This window comes from Rattus norvegicus, chromosome 2, assembly GCF_021556685.1.
Source record: "Rattus norvegicus strain SHRSP/BbbUtx chromosome 2, alternate assembly SHRSP_T2T, whole genome shotgun sequence".
Lineage (NCBI taxonomy): Eukaryota > Metazoa > Chordata > Mammalia > Rodentia > Muridae > Rattus > Rattus norvegicus.
Window position 1 is genome coordinate 185048164 of NC_141535.1, and position 19093 is coordinate 185067256.

At 45.2% G+C, this 19093-nt stretch overlaps 1 long non-coding RNA gene and 1 pseudogene across 4 annotated transcripts; both read left to right on the top strand.

The window, feature by feature from the left end:
* Window positions 1-605: 605 nt before the first annotated feature.
* LOC134485650 (uncharacterized) lies at window positions 606-11300 on the top strand. 3 transcript variants are annotated; one of them, XR_015676548.1, is made up of 7 exons: window positions 729-826; window positions 1877-1997; window positions 2446-2513; window positions 3246-3351; window positions 3522-3623; window positions 4245-4416; window positions 10457-11300. It is a non-coding gene; the product is annotated as an uncharacterized LOC134485650 (long non-coding RNA). The 3 variants fall into 3 exon arrangements; XR_015676547.1 differs by lacking the exon at window positions 3246-3351 and having other exon boundaries at window positions 718-826; XR_015676546.1 differs by lacking the exons at window positions 3246-3351; window positions 3522-3623 and having other exon boundaries at window positions 606-826.
* Window positions 11301-12785: 1485 nt separating this feature from the next.
* Setdb1-ps1 (SET domain bifurcated histone lysine methyltransferase 1, pseudogene 1) lies at window positions 12786-17915 on the top strand (annotated as a pseudogene). Its single transcript, NR_175255.1, is given in 5 exon segments — window positions 12786-13039; window positions 13876-14144; window positions 15952-16051; window positions 16725-16850; window positions 17052-17915. The product of NR_175255.1 is annotated as an SET domain bifurcated histone lysine methyltransferase 1, pseudogene 1 (transcript).
* Window positions 17916-19093: the final 1178 nt, after the last annotated feature.

The window sequence follows — 19093 nt, forward strand, 5'->3', positions numbered from 1 at the left end:
CTTCCCATACACACCACACCTCCACCCCTTCCTCTTTTCCTTTTATAATCCTGCTTTTTCTCGTGGCTGTAATAACTTGGAAGGGAGAGGTGGTGAAGAAATAATTGTGGAGACTTTGGATTTGTATTTTGAAATAGGGTTGCACTCTGTAGTCCTGGGCTGGCCTAGTATATTTGTGTAGCCTAGAATGGCCCAAAACCCAAGGTGATCCTGCTGCCTCAGCTTTCTGAGTATGAGAATACAGGCATGCAACATGTTGTCTAGAGATAATGAAAGTTTCTTACGGCATGTCCTTAAATCCAAAAGAGGCCACAGCCAAGAGGCTCATCCTTCCTCAGATGAATGTTTCCATTTCTAAAACAAACTTTTACACTTCTAGCAATTCCTCCCATGTTTCAAGCTTATGAGAGGCACTGCTAAACTCAGAATTCCTGGGGTTTTACCCAGCGAGGGTGACTCGGGCAGTGCTTACCTTTGGGACATCAGAGGCCAGGTTTGTTGTCTGTTGCTAGGTCAGTCCCCTCCTCTTGGCAGCCTCTCTCTCTTTAACACCCCCTCCTAGGAAAGCAGAGAGGTTCATTTGCTGGGTCCCTTCTGCCGTGCACACTGAATTCCGAGGGTTCATGAATACTTCAGCTAAAACAGAATCAAGTTTCCAACACTCCCTAGGTCAGTCCCCTCCTCTTGGCAGCCTCTCTCTCTTTAACACCCCCTCCTAGGAAAGCAGAGAGGTTCGTTTGCTGGGTCCCTTCTGCCGTGCACACTGAATTCCGAGGGTTCATGAATACTTCAGCTAAAACAGAATCAAGTTTCCAACACTCCCGTGGTAAGTAGGAAAATGATCCACTAGATTGAATTGGAGCCGTGATCAGCAAAAAAGAATACTTACGTAACTCTGCCAGGAGTGGGTAGCTGTGGTGGTCTGAATGAACATGGGCCCCATAGGCTCATATATTTGCATGCTTGGTCCTCAGGTGACAGGCTGTTAGGGAAGGATTAGGAGGTGTGGCCTTGTAGAAGGCTTGTCACTGGCAGTGGGCTTTGAGGTTTCAAAAGTCTCTCTCTGCCTGTGGACCAGGATTTCTCAGCTATTTCTCCAGCACCATGTCTGCCACCATGCTCCCCACCATGATAAAGGACCAAGCCTCTGAAAGTGTCCACAAGCCCACAATTAAATGCTTCCCTTTACAAGAGTTGTGGTGGTCATGGTGTCTCTTCACAGCAATAGAACAATGACTAAGACAGCAAGCGGAGGGGGTTGGGGATTTGGCTCAGTGGCAGAGCGCTTGCCTAGGAAGCGCAAGGCCCTGGGTTCGGTCCCCAGCTCCGGAAAAAAAGAACCAAAAAAAAAAAAAAAGAAAAAAAAAAAGACAGCAAGCGGAGGCTAATATGCAGATAATTCCTCCTATGTAAGCCCCACAGTAGTGGAGTATGGGTCAGCAGTCAGCCTTTTGGGCTACACAGTGGATCTCTGAATTAACCTCACTTGGGAATTTGTTAAGCCTAGCTTTAATGAAGAAGAACCTAGGAGATGTTGGCTGCTGGGATTTTTGTTTTTGAAATGTATCTTATTTATTGATTTAGAGCCAAGGTTTCATTATATAGGTTTGGCTGGCCTGGAATTCCCTATGTCTGGCTTAGAACTCCTTACGTAGAGCAGGCTGGCCTGGAACTCACACAAAGCTACCTGCCTCTGTTTCCTAAATGCTGAGATTAAAACTGTGTGCCACCACCTTAGCTTAAAATTTACTTTTTTTTTTCTTTTTTTTCGGAGCTGGGGACCGAACCCAGGGCCTTGCGCTTGCTAGGCAAGCACTCTACCACTGAGCTAAATCCCCAACCCCTAAAATTTACCTTTTATTCATTTTCTTTTTAGGGGCTCACGTTGTTAGTTGAAAAGCAGTGCATTCCTGGACCGATCATACCAAGCCAGCACAGTTCTCACTTTGGGAGGTCTTTATTGAAAGTTGGGAAGAAGCAAGGAAGAGAGGAGACAGGTTGGGGTCTGTGTCTTTTATCTGGGCCATGACGTAGGTAATGTAGGTGATGACTAGCAGGTGATACAGGTAACACAGATAACACATGCACAGGGCATGCGACAGTTGCCATGGCAACAGATGCAGGCGGGTCCTGTTGCCTAGAGGTGATGTTATCGAAGGCTTCAGAGGCTGCTGTAAACAGCTTCTGATGCTATGCAATGGCTGGTTTTGTGTGTTAACTTGACACAAGCTGAAGTTATCACATAGAAAGGAGCCTCAGTTGAGGAAATGCCTCCATGAGACCCAACTGTAAGGCATTTTCTCAACTAGTGATCAAGAGGGGAGGGAGCCCATTGTGGGTGGTGCCATCCCTGGGCTGGTGGTCTTGGGTTCTATAAGAGAGCAAGCTGAGCAAGCCAAGGGTAGCAAGCCAGTAAGTAACATCTCTCCATGGCCTCTGCATCAGCTCCTGCTTCCTGACCTGCTTGAGTTCCAGTCCTGACTTCCTTTGATGATGAACAGCAATGTGGAAGTGTAAGCTGAATAAACCCTTTCCTCCCCAATTTGCTTCTTGGTCAGGCTGTTTGTACAGGAATAAAAACCCTGACTAAAACATGCTAACGTACCTCCTTTTTTTCTTATCATAAAGAGAGGAAAAGTGGGGAGGGGGAAACTGATGGTAAAAGGGGACTAGGGGCATTGGATCTTTTAAACTGCTTCCTGCTGTCTAGGGGTGTCGTCAATTTTGGGGTACAGCTGACTTTCGGACCCACTTGATAGTCATTGGAATCAGGCTCCTCTGTGGACGGTGGCTGGTAGTCCTGTAAAAGGAACTGACTGCCTAGAATTCTTTTGAATTTGTTGTTGAAGGAGTGTGAAGGTAAGGTTAATGAGGCAGGGAGCAAACGGTAAAGCCAGAAAAACGAGGAGAAGAAGCATTAAGAAGGGCAGCATCCGGGCTGGAGAGATGGCTCAGTGGTTAAGAGCACTGACTGCTCTTCCAGAGGTCATGAGTTCAAATCCCAGCAACCACATGGTGGCTCACAACCGATCTGTAGCAAGATCTGATGCCCTCTTCTGGTGTGTCTGAAGACAGTGACAGTGTACTCATATATAAAATGAATAAATAAAATCTTTAAAAAAAAGGGGGGGGAGCATCCATTTCCATATAGGGTTTTCGAGAATTCAGGAATCAGAGGCCTCACACAGTTCCCTGTGTCTTTGGATGTCTGATTGTAGCTGCTGGAATTTTATTTACTATCCCAGATTCGTTGATGTAGAAACAGCATTCTTCTTGGGGAAACGGGCAAAGACCATCTTCTTTAGCCGTAAGGACAGCCATCGGTTCTGAAGCACCATTTGCTTTTAGATGGTGAGCATGGTTTGGGTCACTTCTCGACAGTCGTTGTTAAGCTGAGGAGAGAACTTTTGTTTAGGGCTAGGGAAGAGTCAACCCTGCCGTTCCCGCACCATCACCTATAGCTATTCCCACAGCGACCAGGAGTGGCACAACCAGAACTGCCCTCTTGTCATGTTGGACAGGTATTGTGTCTACAACTGGGATTGGCAGAGGTTCTTTTCCATGAATTACTCCTAGTTCAGAGAAAAGGAACACCAACGTGCAAACTCCTGACCAGCTGGCAGGTAGGCGGTGATATACTTGAGTGCCACAGAGGACTGACAAGTTTTGGACTGCGGGGCACTGTGGCAGAGATGAGGTATCAAGGGTGGTCCTGTTGCAGATTGGGGAGCTTAGTGTTCCCACAGAGCATGTCCCCGATGTCTTAAAACAGTCTACCACTCCGGAGAGAGTGAGAGAGAAAAGGTCTTGGGTCATGTCAGCATCGGAGGCAGGGCAGCTGATAAAAGGTGAGGTGAAGTTGCTCAGCAGGGTCACTGGAGAAGCTGTAAGTGGCGATTGTTAGTTCCAAGGGGTACACATAGCCAGCAGTCTTTTTTTTTTTTTTCCGAAAAACCACAAAAGAACATTTATTCATTTCCTGAGGCTGAACTCAGCCACCGCTGTTACGCTGTTACGGATTAGGTCCATAGCCAGCACGGTCTCCCAGGAGCCAGGGCTGAAGGAGTAGCACTCTCTTCTGCTTGCTGCTCTTGTAGAGACTGTGAAATAGCAGCAAGGACAAGGTATTCTTCAGAAAATCACTTCTGCTCAGTTCTGTTGTAGGTTTAAGGGACGGTAGGGACATGTTGGAAAATTGAGGTACCTTATTGGAATATCTGGGTGTTTGTCCTCCTCTTCCCCAGCACATATGAAGAAGCTGTAAATACGCAGAGCAGAATCTTAACATCACCTGCCATGGCTTCTCCCCTCTCTCCGTCTGTCTCCTCGCCAGCAGTCTTTAAAACAACTAGGTCTGGTGAATTTAAGGAGTTGGTAGACCGAGGTCAGAGTCTGAAGCAGAAGGTGAAATGACAGGTTAGTATCATTTATGATGGGGGATGTCAAGGAAGTATGATTACTTCTCCTATTTTCTGACATCTAGAGATTGGGCAATTGAGACATATTTTCTCTGGATGTGAATAGTACTTACTGGGGTCCCGGATTGATTTTTATGGTAGAGCTTAAACAACAGCTCCTGTTTCCCAGCTGGGATTCCGTGGGTCTTGTATATAGAAAAAGAGGGTCTTGTGCTGTTGATAGAAGAAGTGATTGGTCTGTGATTCTAGCATATGTATCTGGCAAGACCAATATAGGCAGCCCCCATATTCTCCTGGCTGTTCTTTGACAGTCATCTTTCGTCTGATCAAAGAGGAGACAAAGAGGCCATAATATTTAGATGAGATAGTGGATATAGGAATGACAGCAATTTGGATCCGCTCCTGGCATCGGCTATGGAGCAGTTTCCTGGCCTTATTTCCTTATTTGGAAAGACTGTTATCAGTGGGGGTTTCTTGAACCTTGAATCTCTAGTGGGGTCGAGTGCAGCTGCTGAAGTAGAGTCTCATTTTCCTAGGATTGAGGACAAGGTGGGTGGTCTCAACGCCTTCTGGAGCTTAAGAGAGTAGGGTCCTGTTGGGGTCGATGTGTAGAAAGAGGAGTCATTTTGAGGTGAAGGGGCGAAAGGTTTAAGGTGAGACAGGTTGTTGCAGTAAATAATAAAAAAGAGAAGCAGGACACCAAGCACCATGCCACGCTACCTCTGTCCCTGGTGGTCTCTCTGCCTTTAAGGCTAACGCCTCTCTGGCCCCAACAGCAGCTGCCTTCTCGACTGTGGACTCTGTTCACATTCCCAATAACTGCCCCCTGTAGTTATAGTCACAACTCCCAGTAACCTGTTAAAATCAAAACTCTAGAAGTTTGTACTTTATCAATCAGATTTATATCAGCAAATTCTCACCCCACAGAATGTCCACACAATAAACTCAGAGCCAATTGATATTGATATAAACTGCCCACCTAGATAAGACAAATTGTCCTGTAATAATCCATCCCTTATAAGATATTCATAGCTACCTGTGGCTGTTTAAAGCCACACAGGGGTGGATCATCTTGGTCCTCCTCCATCTTCCCTTCTTCTCTCCTCTCTCTCTCCCTTCTTCAAAACTGTGCCTGCCTTATTTTTTCACTGCCCAATCACAGGTCTTGCCTTATCTTGTGCCTGCCCTCACCTGCATATAGACATCAATCCACAACAAGTGGACCCAGAGAGTCCCTCGAGGTTAGCAACTGTAAGAGTCATGAGAATTACCTTGAAAGGGACCCTGCCATTTATGGGGGACAGAGAGAGAGAGAGAGAGAGAGAGAGAGAGAGAGAGAGAGAGAGAGAGGCAGTGGGCAGGAAACAGTGTGTGACTGTGGTAGATAGTGGTCAGCAAAGTTCCATAGGAGAGAGTAGAGGTGGCAAAGTAATGAGGGCGAGTAGGTAGGTGATCAGGGAAGGGAGAGCATTTAGGTGAAGACAAGGACCTAGGACCGGACATCCATACATGAGTTCAAAGGTAAGATTAAAAGAGGTTGCCTAGGGGCGCTGGAGAGATGGCTCAGTGGTTAAGAGCACAGACTGAGGGGTTGGGGATTTAGCTCAGTGGTAGAGTGCACAAGGCCCTGGGTTCGGTCCCCAGCTCCGGGGGAAAAAAAAAAAAAAAAAAAAAAAAAAAAAAAGCACAGACTGCTCTTCCAGAGGTCCTGAGTTCAATTCCCAGCAACCACATGGTGGCTCACGCCCATCTGTAATGGGATCTGATGCCCTCTTCTGGTGTGTCTGAAGACAGCTACAGTGTACTCATATACATGAAAAATAAATAAATAAATCTTAAAAAAAAAAAAAAAGGTTGCCTGGGGAGAGCTTGTAGCCTAAAAAGAGCCAGAGCTAGGGGTTTTACCCAGTCAAGGTGAAGTTCCTGTGACAGTTTGACAAGAGTGGTTTTTAGGGAGTGGTTAGTTCTTCCTACCTTACCTGAAGACTGGGGTTGGTAGGGAATATGAAAATGCCAGGGGATGTCTAGGGCCTTTAGATAGACAGAGTTTGAGAAATTTGGGAGATGAATTCAGGACCACTGTCTGACTAGAGGGAGGCTGGGACACCAAATTGGGGGATGATCTCTCGGAGGAGAAGATCAGAAACTGTCTGAGCCGACCCTGTTGTTGATCGTGGGGAATGCCTCCACCCACCCGGAGAAGGTGACAGTGAACATGTGGGTAAATTCAAGTTGCCAGTCAGTTCCAGGAAGGGAACCTCTAGCCTGATTGGTAGGAAAAGGGGAGGAGTAGGCTGTAGGTGGGTCTCAACAAAATAAGACAACGCTTGGCTGTTAAGGTGAAAGGGTTGGTGACGATAGGACAGAGATTGACGATTGACGAGTGTCAGGGAGTGAGAGTGGGGGTTGCCGGTTGCAGTGTAAGAACACCCTGGGGATGGTGAAAACACAGAGTCACTCAAAAGTTGAATGCTTCAACTCGAGAGGAAGTAGGAGTTGGGTTCAGTTGCCTTAAGCTCTGGAAAGAATTTACTAATTCTGTTGCAACACTTGGATGTGGTTTGAAATGTTTTCAATAATGTGTTAGTCATTTTTCCTGTGTGATGAATAGTGAAACTTATCTTGTGTTGGAAAATAAACTCTAGATGACCAAGGACTTGTATAATCTACAATATCTTTAAAAAATTATTTGTCTCTCTCTTTAAGTGTATGTGTGTGACCACACCTGTTCAGTAATCCGTAGGGGTCAGGAGATAGCATCAGATCCTCTGAAACTAGAGTCCTAGCCAGTTCTGAGGTACCATGTGGGTGCTGGGAATAGAATCTGGGTGCTCTTTTTTTTTTTTTTTAAAGATTTATTTATTATATATAAGCACACTGTAGCTGTCTTCAGACACACCAGAAGAGGGCATCAGATCCCATTACAGATGGTTGTGAGCCACCATGAGGTTGCTGGGATTTGAACTCAGGACCTCTGGAAGAGCAGTCACTGCTCTTAACCACTGAGCCATCTCTCAAGCCCCTCTGGGTGCTCTTAACCACTGAGTCATCGCTGTAACTCCCTTTGAGAAAATATTAATGATTTTTTCTGATATTACAAATCATGAATTTGGAAGCCCTACATGGTGGTGCATGACTTTAGTCCCAGCATTCAGGATTCAGCATTCACTAAGATAGTTTGTCATGAAGCTAAAGTAAACTTATAGACAATGCTGACTACTCTCACCTGAACACATTTACAATTACACGCACACAAAAAATAGAGGTTGTACACAGGTATACGCAAACGCCATGCCCTTTGACAGAAGAGCCTTGAGTGTGCATGAGTTTTGCTATCCATATATACTAAAAATAACTACTGTCCCTTTGTTACGATTTCACTATAGTCCTGGAGATCATATTTAGGCCATCAGACTTGGGTAGAAGAGTCCTTAGCCACTGAGTGCCTTTTTACCCATGGAGCTGTCTCGCTGGCCCATGTTTCACTCTCTGGGGTTTTTAGTTCCTTAGGCTGCAGTCAACCATGATCCAAACCTATTGAACGGAAAATTCAGAAGTAAACAATCCGTACACTTTCAGTTGCAGGCCATCCGAGCAGTGCGATGGCTCTGACTCCTCCTACTGGGGTGGGGCAGTATGAAGCATCCTTCCCCAGTGTGTCCAGTGTGAACTTGCTCATGAACGCAGAAGCTGTCTCACTGTGCTCCATCCCACATTCCTTATTTTTGCAACGCTGGCCTCAAAGCTCAATCCTGATCATGCTGGCAGGTTGAGTGTGCTGTAAACCACAAGGTGCTTTCCTGCTCTCGCTCCCTTCCTTCAGCAGAGACAGATTATATCGTACAATTTCAACACAGGCTCAAGTGGGACGGTTAAGATCCTATTGCGGATGGTTGTGAGCCACCATGTGGTTGCTGGGAATTGAACTCAGGACCTCTGGAAGAATAGTCGGCCTATGCTCTTAACCGCTGAGCCATTTCATCAGCCCCCAGCCATTTCTCTAGCCCCCCTTCTTTTCTTTTCTTTTCTTTTCTTTTCTTTTCTTTTCTTTTCTTTTCTTTTCTTTTCTTTTCTTTTCCCTTCATCTTCCTCCTTTTCTTCCTCCTCCTCTTCCTCCTCTTCCTCCTCCTCCTCCTCCTCTTCCTCCTCTTTCCTTTCTTTACTTCTTTGAGAGGATCTCATTGTGTAGCTGGTTTTAAATTTTTGATTTTTTTTTCTCCCTCATTCTCAGGCTGGCCTCAAACTAAACTCACTAGGGAGGCAAGGCTAATGTCGAACCATTTATTCTCCTGTCTCCATTTCCAAAGTGTTGATATTATGCGCATAGGTTATGTCCCATGCTGCTTCCTATCAATAAGACACACTATCCCTTAAAGAAACACACTTTGGGGCTAAAACGGTGGCTGAGTGTTCAGCAGTCCTTGTTCTCGCATAGGACCTGGGTTTGTTTTCCACAACACACATAGCAGCTCAGAACTCTATGTAACTCTAGTTTCAGAGGATCTGACATTCTTCTGGCTTCTACAGGCTTGAGACACAGGCACATGGGGTTTCCATCTGGGAACCAGCTCCCTTCATCTCTGTATGTGGTCTTGTGTGAGGCCAGCATAAAGAAAAGAGAGCTTGCTTGAATCCTGCAGTCTGCAAGATTGTTCTTTTGCAATGCTCAATGTTAAAACAGTGGAGAAAGCCACAGACCAGTTCTGCACTGGAAGTAATTGAAGATGAATAGGCAGAAAGGAGCAAAGAAGAAGGTGAGAGAAACACACAAGATGAAACCCCATCAAAGAAAGGAAACCCAGAAAATGGAGGTCTATGAACCAAGCCTTGAGAAAGAGCCAAAGCTTGAGCAAATCCAGAGGAGGAAGAACCACAAAAGGAGAAAAAAGAAAATAATGTCAAACAGAACCTTTACAGAAAGACTGAAGATCCTCCGGGGCTTAAAGGGGATGCACAGCAGACATTTAAGCAAGGAAGTTTTGTTGAGAGAAGTTTGATAAAAATAACCTCTCCAACTAGAGCTGGAGAGATGGCTCAGTCTCTCTTGTAGAGGACCTGGGTTTGGGTCCCAGGACCTGCTGAGTTTCAGCTCAGCATCCAGGTAGACTGAGGAAGGCAGCAAGGTAGGTGATATTTTGTATCAGCAGGGGCCAAAAAGCTGCTGACTTTTGGCTCTTTAACTCTCTTTTGCTATTCTAGGGCCAACAACTGATGGCTTCTGGTAATTAACTCCTGCTGATAGCACAAGCATTAAGAAAAGAAACTTAGTTAAGTGTGCTCTTTATTTTTTGATTTAGAGGCCCCTCACTGGCCAGATGAGAGGCTAGGAATTCCTTAACTCTTCGTGATCCAGAGAGAAAGGGAAATAAAAAAAGAAGTGAAGCATGAAGTGGAAACTTAAGAGTTCTTTGGAAAGTCAGTTGGATGGTGTTTTACTGGGGCAAACACATGAAGGAAACTTTAGCTGAAATGGACACAGGTGAAAGGCTAAGGCAGACTCCTGAAGGAATGCTTTGCTGAAACAGAAGCAGGAGAGAGGATGTTCTGCTAAAACAAGTGTGGAGAGATTTTAGGGCTGCTTCTAGAATGTTGGCAGGAATTTGACATTGGGCCAGGACAAAGAAGTAGACTTCAGGCAAGAATTTGACAGTGAGTCAGAACAGGGAAGCAGCTCAGAGAGGAATCTGATTTTGGGTTACAACAAAGAAGTAGGCTTCAGGTAAGAATTTGACTTTGGGCTAGGACAGGGAAGTAGGCTCAGATAGCGTGGTCATCCTGATAAGCCCTAGAAACAGTGATCACAGGGCTTTGAGTATTGCCTTGCTTGTTCCTTGACTATTTGTGTTTAGTGCCTGTTTGTTCCTTAACCTAGAACTGACCTTATTACCTGCATTTAATTAAAATGGTATAAAAGCAGACTGGTAATAAATAAACCCACTTCAGCCTCAGAACTGGCTGGGGTCATCCTACAGTGTTGTCTAATTGTCTTTTTCTTTCTTTCTTTTTTTTTTTAAATTTCTTTTTTTTTTTTTTTTCAGAGCTGGGGACCGAACCCAGGGCCTTGTGCTTGTTAGGCAAGTGCTCTACCACTGAGCTAAATCCCCAACCCCTGTCTTTTTCTTTTTAACCCTCACTCCCTCCCTGGAGAACCGGTTGACTTAGTTGGCTTTGTCAAGCAAGCATGTGAAAGGACACAGGACACATGATGAAGAATTCTTGTCTAATGACGTGAATGTATTAGTTGACCTTACATTTGCGTATTGAGCTCCATTTGTTGGGACTCCATAGAGAGAAATGCATCCAAAAACTTCTGGTGGTGTGCTGCAGTTTCTTGCCACTTCTGGGGACTCTGACTGATTGGCAGAGTGATGTCAGATGAACACACATGCTGAGGCAAGACCTTGGAGGACAGGTGATGTTTGGAAAGAGTACAAAAGGACTCGATGGACAGTGATGGGGGTTGAGCTTGGCTTGCAACAGAGCTGGCTGTACAACACTTGTGGGGAGATAAGCACAGCTGAGAACTTCTGGTCCCTCCTGATGACTCGTGCTGAGGCTGAGGCCTGGCTGCCTGTGCTAGGTCATGCCATTGCTGCTAGTTCCTGTTTGCTATCCTGACTACCGAACTGGATTTCAGTGTATCTGAAGTGTTCGCAAGAGGATCAAGCTGCCACTGCTAACCTGTGAACTGAACCGTTCATTTCCAGACAACACACGACTTTGGGGGTTTCTCCAAAGAACAGCCTCTCCCCCCACTCCCAGCCCCCCCCCACATATCCTTTCTGCCTTGTGTCTTATTATTTTGAAGTCTTTTATAGATAAGCTAGTCGATCTTTTATTTTCTGTCCTTGCACCTACAATAAATTGTCCATCTCCAGTTGATGACCTTTTGTTTCTAGATAGTGGCTTCATTCCTAACCAAGAAGGAGTGTTTTCTTTGATCATAAATTTGTTCCAAGCCTGTTTTCTTTTCCTAGTGCAATTAGCCCATGACACATGGAGGTTTTACAGCGCCATTCGCTGCTTTTATTCTGTAGGGGGCTTGAGATTACTTGGATCAGTTTGGGAGTTCTATAAAACCATTATCAGGAATTAAATTAAATTAAAACAACCAATTTGTCTAAACAGCATTGTTGCATGAAAGTAAATATTCATATTGGTTGTTCAGGAAATATGCCCAACAGAGTAGGTAAGTACACAGGAAATCATTAAGCTATGTAATAGTGGCAGGAAAGGCATATCAGCAGTGAGAAACAATCCTGGGATGAAGTCTCTGGGGCACATGCTTCTCAGTTCACACATCACAGCCATGCAAAAACAATGGGCCATCTCCAGGAAATCCATTTGCTTGCCAGAGCCTTTCCTAGATGGCTTCTGTCAAACATCCATGTGATGGCTCACAAGCAGCTATAACTCCAATTTTAGGGGATCTGTTGACCACTGCTGACCTCTAGGCACCAGGCAAGCAAACATCACACAGACATATATATAGGGTTTTAATGACACTGAATGAGAATAAAAACTGTTACCCAAATTCTATGGTCAAATTATGCAAGTTTAATTTTTTATTAGATAGGGCTGTCTCCCTAAAGCAGTGTTTGAGAAAAAAAGAATCAGGATTAGGAGGTTTTCAAGGGTTGGGGATTTCCAGAGGAAGCTTGGTTATGGAGGAGCTTGACTAAACATTTCAAAATTATATTATCAGGGTGAAAGTTAGAGTATAGGGCATGGGATATGTCAAATTCTAGAAAATGTGTCAAGACTTGGTCAAACCCAAGTTTCACAGAAAACAGAAATGAATTTATTTTTACCTTGAAACAAGGTGGTTTTTAACCTTATATGGAGTCAAACTGGTCCACACTTAGATCTAAAATTAAAGAACTAAAAACATATGTATATTTGTTTGTTTGTTTTGAAACAGGGTCTTCATGTGTAGCTTTGGATGTCCTGGAACTCACTATGCAGACCAGGCTGGCCTCAAACTCAGAGAGACCAACCTGCCTCTGCCTCTGGGATTAAAGGCATGCACCACTATGCCTAGCTAAAAACCGTTTTTTTTTACTAAAATATATATGTGTGTGTATATAAAATATAAGTGCATATATAATTGTATTGTATACACACACATATATATATATATATATATACACATACATACAGATATGTTATATATTCCCAGATGCCCAGTCTTACCCCCCCCAAAAAAAACCTCTTAATTCTCATAAATGGACCATTGTCGTCAATACTGGGGTAGGGAGCCTCTATAAAATGTTCCTGACAAAGCCTGTTGGTGCAACCAGTCCCTTAGCCAGAAGTGTCTTGCTTCACGCATGCGTAGTCTCAGTGTCCCACAATCCCTGCCTCTCAGAGCCGTGCTATGAAATATGAGACCTTCGGCCTACGGTCCTGGAGGTCAGCTGGACGCTCCATATTGCTTCCGGCCTTTCCTTTTGCTCCCCGCCCCCCTTTGCCTCCTCACGCTGTTTCCCCTCCCCCGCCGTCTCTCCCTTCAGTTTGCGTGGGTTTTGGCGAGGCGGAGCCCTGGAGTAAAACCTGGGGTCGGTGTTGTGAGACCCGGCCCTTGCGGTTGGGAGCCGGAGCTGTGGGGCGGGCTGACTGAGGTAGGCTGAGGCTGAGGTGGACCCGGGAGGGTTTGCTTGTAGGAGGTTAAGGCTGTGTGTGGAAACTTGGCGGGAGAGAAGCGAGGCGGGGGCGGGTCGGCCTGAGGCGGTGGCCGCGGGTGGGCGTGAGGCGGTGCGTGCGGGAGGCGCGAGAGGCGGCCGGAGGCCGCTGCGTTCCTCGGTTCCTCCGCGGCTCAGGCGGCCGAGACCCTTGTGCGCGTTATTCGGAGGTGGCTGTTGGGTGGTCGCCATTGCTTCAAGCTTCGCTCTGTTGATGTAGGAAAGACCTCTCCTCTTTTTTCTTTTTTGCTGGTTGTAGACTCCAGGGCCTGGTGCAGCCGAGAACCCCTCCCCTGTGCAGCTGCCCTGTCGCATGGTCCTAGGAGTTTTTAAAAGCCAACTTTCTACAGGAAAGCAAAACTCCGTAAGAAGGGAGGAGTAAAGAATCCGGTTGGAATTAGTTCATTACGGGCCAACTGTCTCCAGGTGGACGGGGTACTTCGGGTTAGGCAGTGTGTTAGAGAGAAATTAAGGAGCAGGTTAGCTCCACAGAAGCGCCTTCCCTTGTTGATAAGCATTCTTCCGCTTTCCGAAACACTGTTTTAGGTGGCTGCCTAGTGCATGTTGGTGTTCCCCAAGGTCTCTCTCGGCTCTTAGTTCTTCCTCAGGGCTTTGGTCTGTGTGTGAGGATGAGGGTCTCCCCGGGAAATCTCCGGATCATCTTCTGGAGAAGGAGGGGAGAGAACAGTTTGCAGGATAGGAGGGCCTTTTATTAGGAGACAGAATTGCCTGAGTTGAGGTTAGAGTTGTTTTTGCGTCTTGTTCTTCCCGCACAGGGCGAAAGCATGTCCTCCCTCCCTGGGTGCATGAGTTTGGCTGCAGCGCCAGCTGCGGCGGACTCTGCAGAGATTGCTGAGCTGCAGCAGGCAGTGGTTGAAGAGCTGGGTATCTCTATGGAGGAACTTCGTCAGTTCATCGATGAAGAACTGGAAAAGATGGACTGTATACAGCAGCGCAAGAAGCAGCTGGCAGAGCTGGAGACGTGGGTGCTGCAGAAGGAGTCTGAGGTGGCTTATGTTGATCGGCTGTTTGATGATGCATCTAGGTGAGAGTTCATGGAAGCAGAAGGAAATGTCCTTCTGCATCGTCCTTGGAGTGATCGTTGTTGTCGTTGTCCTAAGCACTTTATAGTTTGCCCGATTCAGTCATGTGGGACCTTACACTTCCTCTGAGTTTCCAGTGCAGAGTTGCAACAGAACACTTTTCCCCTGTGGGTAGCTGATATGTGGTCAGCAGTAGGTAGGTTAAAGGCTTGAATTCCCTTGTCTTTCTCCTGTACTGTACTTCCTTACTAAGATCCCCAGGAAGTGAAGATTGTGAATGTTGCTATTTTCTTTTCTCAAGTATATAATAAGTTTTAGCTAGGCATGGTGACACATGTCTTTAGTGTCTGCAGTCAGGAGGCAAAAGCACGTTTGTTACCAGTAACTGTGACCCTACCAACTTTATACTTATTTGTTTGTTTGTTTGTTTGTTTGTTTCTTTCTTTCTTTTTTTTTTTTTTTGGTTTTACAATGTAAAAGGTGGTTTTGTTCTTTTTTTTCCTTTTTTTTTTTTTCGGAGCTGGGGACCGAACCCAGGGCCTTGGGCTTGTTAGGCAAGCGCTCTACCAGTGAGCTAAATCCCCAACCCCAGGTGGTTTTGTTCTTTAATTGTTAATTTTTATTATTTTTTTTACCAGAATGCAGAGAAAGTGGGAGCAGAGCTGAGCAGATGGTTCCATGGGTAAGATTGCTTGGTTTGTAAGCATGAGGACCAGAGTTTAAATCCCCGAGCACTTGTAAAAAAATATTTGAACATTGCTACATGTGTAGCCCTGGTGCTTCATGGGTAGAAATAGATCCCCATGAACTCAATGGCCAAGCAGCCCAATGGCAGTAAGTCGGGCCTAGTAGAGGAGGACACCTGATGCTGTAGCAGCTATACGCCTTGAGTCATGTTTACTGACTGGTGCGTTACATACAGAGCACACACCAGAAACGCGAAGACTGTAAAAAAAGAGTCCAGCAGAGTTCATCCCAGATATATAAATAGAAATGGCTCTTAAAATTGACCTCCGAGGCAGATTTGTAAGTGTCTTTTAACTTTGCAAAGTAACTACCTGTTCCAGAACACTTTTATTTGTATGTTTGTATATCTGTATGGGGTTTGTGTGTGTGCACGCACACGTGTGCGTGCACCAAGCGTGCCTTATTCCCTTGAGACAGTACTCTAATTCAAACTCAAGTTTACTCTTGCAGCTATACCGGTGGCTGTGGTGATGCCTATGTCTTCTCTCCATAGCATGGTCTCATGGTCGCTCAAAGGTGTGGCTGACTGTCCTAGTCACTGTTTTATCTCTACATCCTGATCATAGGGTGAGAGAAACAGACAGGGTCTGGCATGGGCTTGTGAAACCTCAAAGTCCATCCCCAGTGACACATTTCTCCCACAAGGGCACACCTCCTAATTCTTATAATCCTTTCAAGCAGTTCCATTTGCTGGGTTCTAAGCATTGGAAAATGAGCCTGTGAGACTATTCTTAGCCAAACTACCGGGATGGTTTATTTTAAATAGGTGCTGGAGTTTTGAACTTAGGTAGTCGTGCTTGCCCAGAAAGCTTTTCTACCCACTGAGCTCTCTCCCTAGGACTTAAAATACACTTGCCTTTATTTTGATTGTTGGAGACAAATTCTTCACAGACAATGTTCTTTTCCTGTTTTATTTTACTTTTTTTGCAGTATTAGAGATCCAAACCCAGGGTCACTGCATGTTAGGTCAGGGCTGTCTCTCTAAGTTCTTGTTGTCTTCTTCTTCATGAGTTGTGTCTAACTCATGAAACTGAATTTTTTTTCTTTTCTATATTCCTATAGCTTCGTGAAGCTATGGCTGCCTTAAGAAAATCAGCTCAAGATGTCCAGAAGTTCATGGATGCTGTGAATAAGAGAAGCAGTTCTTAAGATCTATATAATGGTTAGTGTCGAGGAGTACCTGCATAGATGAGACGTGAGTTCTTTCTGGAATGTTACTGACAGCTTTGCCTCTCACAGTGCTGTTTGACCTGCCAGTCTCTTTTTAACATAGTTTTATGTCCACAGTCAGTCTGAGGTGACTGATGGATGTGGTGGCTCAGGCTGTTAACCGTTGTTAGTTGCTGTTGGTAAGGAGTGGGCCATAGTTGGCTGTGGCAGAGGCTAGTAGGGTACGCCAACGGAGGTAGAGTCGTGGGGATGTTCTGTATTCATTTCTCCTGTCCGCATAAGCAGTTGGTTGTCTTGTGTTTCTGCCTCTTCTGTCCAAAGTTTAGCAAAAGTGGCTAATGGTCACAGAATGCCTCAGTCTCCTCTGTTTCTACACTGCCTTCTGATTTTGAGATGGTATCTTTTGTATCCCAGGCTGGCCTTGAGTTTCCTGTGTTGCTGAGGATGACCTTAAACTTCTGCTCCTCCTGCCTTCCCTACCTGAGTACTTGAGATTACACCATGAACTATGCCAGGCGTATACAGGGCTGAGGTTCAAATTCAGGGCCCTGAGCAGGCAAGGCAGCCGCTGAGCTACAGCCCCATCCTACCTTCCTGCCCTCTGGACCTTCCCTTTCCCCGTCCAACCCCTGACATCACTCTTTATAACAACTCCATGTTTATAGGAACCTTGGGTCAGGTGTCTGGAGAACTGAGCAAAGACGGGGACCTGATAGTCAGCATGCGGATTCTGGGCAAGAAGAGGACTAAGACGCGGCACAAAGGCACCCTCATTGCCATTCAGACTGTCGGTATGTATGTCCAGGCTGGAGGAAGAGCTAAGCCAAGGCAGCCTGTGGGGGCCTCCATTGCTGACTTTCCCACAGCCTTTGCTTTTGTCTGCTGTGTTTCACCCAGGACTAAACGTAGAAAGGAAACAGCTTTTGGTTTGGTTTGTTTGGTTGTTTTTTTGTTTTTTTTTTTTAATTTTGTTTGTCTTTTCTTTTATACAGGGCTAGGAAAGAAATACAAAGTGAAATTTGACAACAAAGGAAAGAGTCTGCTGTCTGGGAACCATATTGCCTATGATTACCACCCTCCTGCTGACAAGCTGTTTGTGGGCAGTCGAGTGGTGGCCAAATACAAAGATGGAAATCAGGTCTGGCTTTATGCTGGCATTGTAGCTGAGACCCCTAACGTCAAGAACAAGCTCAGGTACCCAGACAGGGATTGTAGATTGTAGAGGAGTAGGGGCTGGGAGCATGGTGCCCATCTCTCTTTTTTTTTTTTTTTTTCCTTTTTTTTTTTCCGGAGCTGGGGACCGAACCCAGGGCCTTGTGCTTGCTAGGCAAGTGCTCTACCACTGAGCTAAATCCCCAACCTCGGTGCCCATCTCTTATACTGTGGTCAGCATTTCATTGTTAGCTTTTTTTCCATGTCATTGTTTTTTTGTTGTTTTTTTTTTTAAGACAACATCTCTATGCATAACTTATGTTTCCATTGCAGTCTTTCTGTATCCTAGATTTGTCTCAAACTCACAAACCTCCTGCTGTACCTCTTTAGTGCCAGAATTGGAGAGATTAGTCACCATTAAGGACAAAAATATGGAAATTGGGAGATTAATAAAGACTAATGATGCAGTGGGAAGGAATGAAGTCAAGATTAAACGGTAGCATAGGAATACAATAGAAAAATCCATACCTGGGATATTTTTTTCAGTTTGGGTTTTTTGTTTTTTTGAGAAAGGGTTTCTCTGTAGCTCTGGCTGTCCTGGAACTTGCTCTATAGACTACCATTTGGCCTCCATCTCAAAAAGGTGTCTTGCCTCTGTCTCCCGAGTGAGTTTTGACATTAAAGGTGTATCACCACTAGGTAAATTCATTGTATCTTACAGTTTTTTTTTTTTTTTTTGTGACAGAGTCTCATAACTCTGAGTAGCCTGAAGCATGCTCTGTAGATCAGGCTGGCTTGAAATTCTCAGCTCCACCTGCCTCGGCTTTTCAGGCCCAAGAGTCTTGAGAGGCCCTAAAGTCCACTGAGGCATTAAAGTTCACCTCTGTGGTAGGAATTCAGTTAGGAAGTGAAATAGAGATCAGTGAGGAAATGCAGCTTTTTGATATTGTGTTAATGGCTTGCTCAGCCTGCTTTTTCTATACAATGTTGGACTTCCTGCTTAAGGTGTCCCCCGACCCATTTATTGGACCATTCCATGTTAATCATTAATCCAGAAAATATACAGGCTTGTCTACTGGCCAGTGTAATTGAGTCTTTTGTTCGTTGGTGACAGGATCTCAGAATGAGTGGCCATAAACTTGATGTAGAGACCAACCTGGCCTAACTGATAGAGATCTACGTGCTTCACCCTCCCCTTGCTCACAACGCCAGGTATGCATCACAACGCCAGGTTGGAGGCATTGTCACAATGACATTTCCTCCTCTCACATGGTCCCAGCCTGTGTCAAATTTACAAAAACAAAACGCGCCATCTAGATAGCACACTTGAATATAAGAAATTGTAGTTCATGCTTTTAATCCCAGTGTTTGGGAGGTAAAGGCCAATAGATCTCCGTGAGTTGGATGCCATCCTGCTCTACAAATTAAGTTCTACAACAGCCTGTTAACACAGAGAAACCATGTGTTGAAAAACCAAACTAAAATAAAGTCGTGGTTAAATTTTTTTTTTTTTTTTACTTTTTACTAAAAATTTAATTTATAATAAGCATGTTGACTTACACCTATAATCATGTAGTAAAGCTATGGTACCAGGATCACTTCCAGTTTGAGGATAGCCTGGCCTACATGGTTAGGCCGGGGTAACCTCAGTGACAGTGTGAGACCCTGTCTCATAAGAGTATCAGTTGTTAATTGCTTGTGGTCCCAGTTAGCTGTAACCCCTGTTCTGAGGCTCTCCAGGGGTTCAAAGTGAGCAGCCTTACACATTGAGTTTCTCTTTCAGCAAGCAAATCAGCTAAAGAAAGAAGCACAGCTGTTTGTAACTCCAGGTAGATGGGATCTGACTTGTCTGCCTAGTGTTCTTGCACTCAGGAGTACAGAC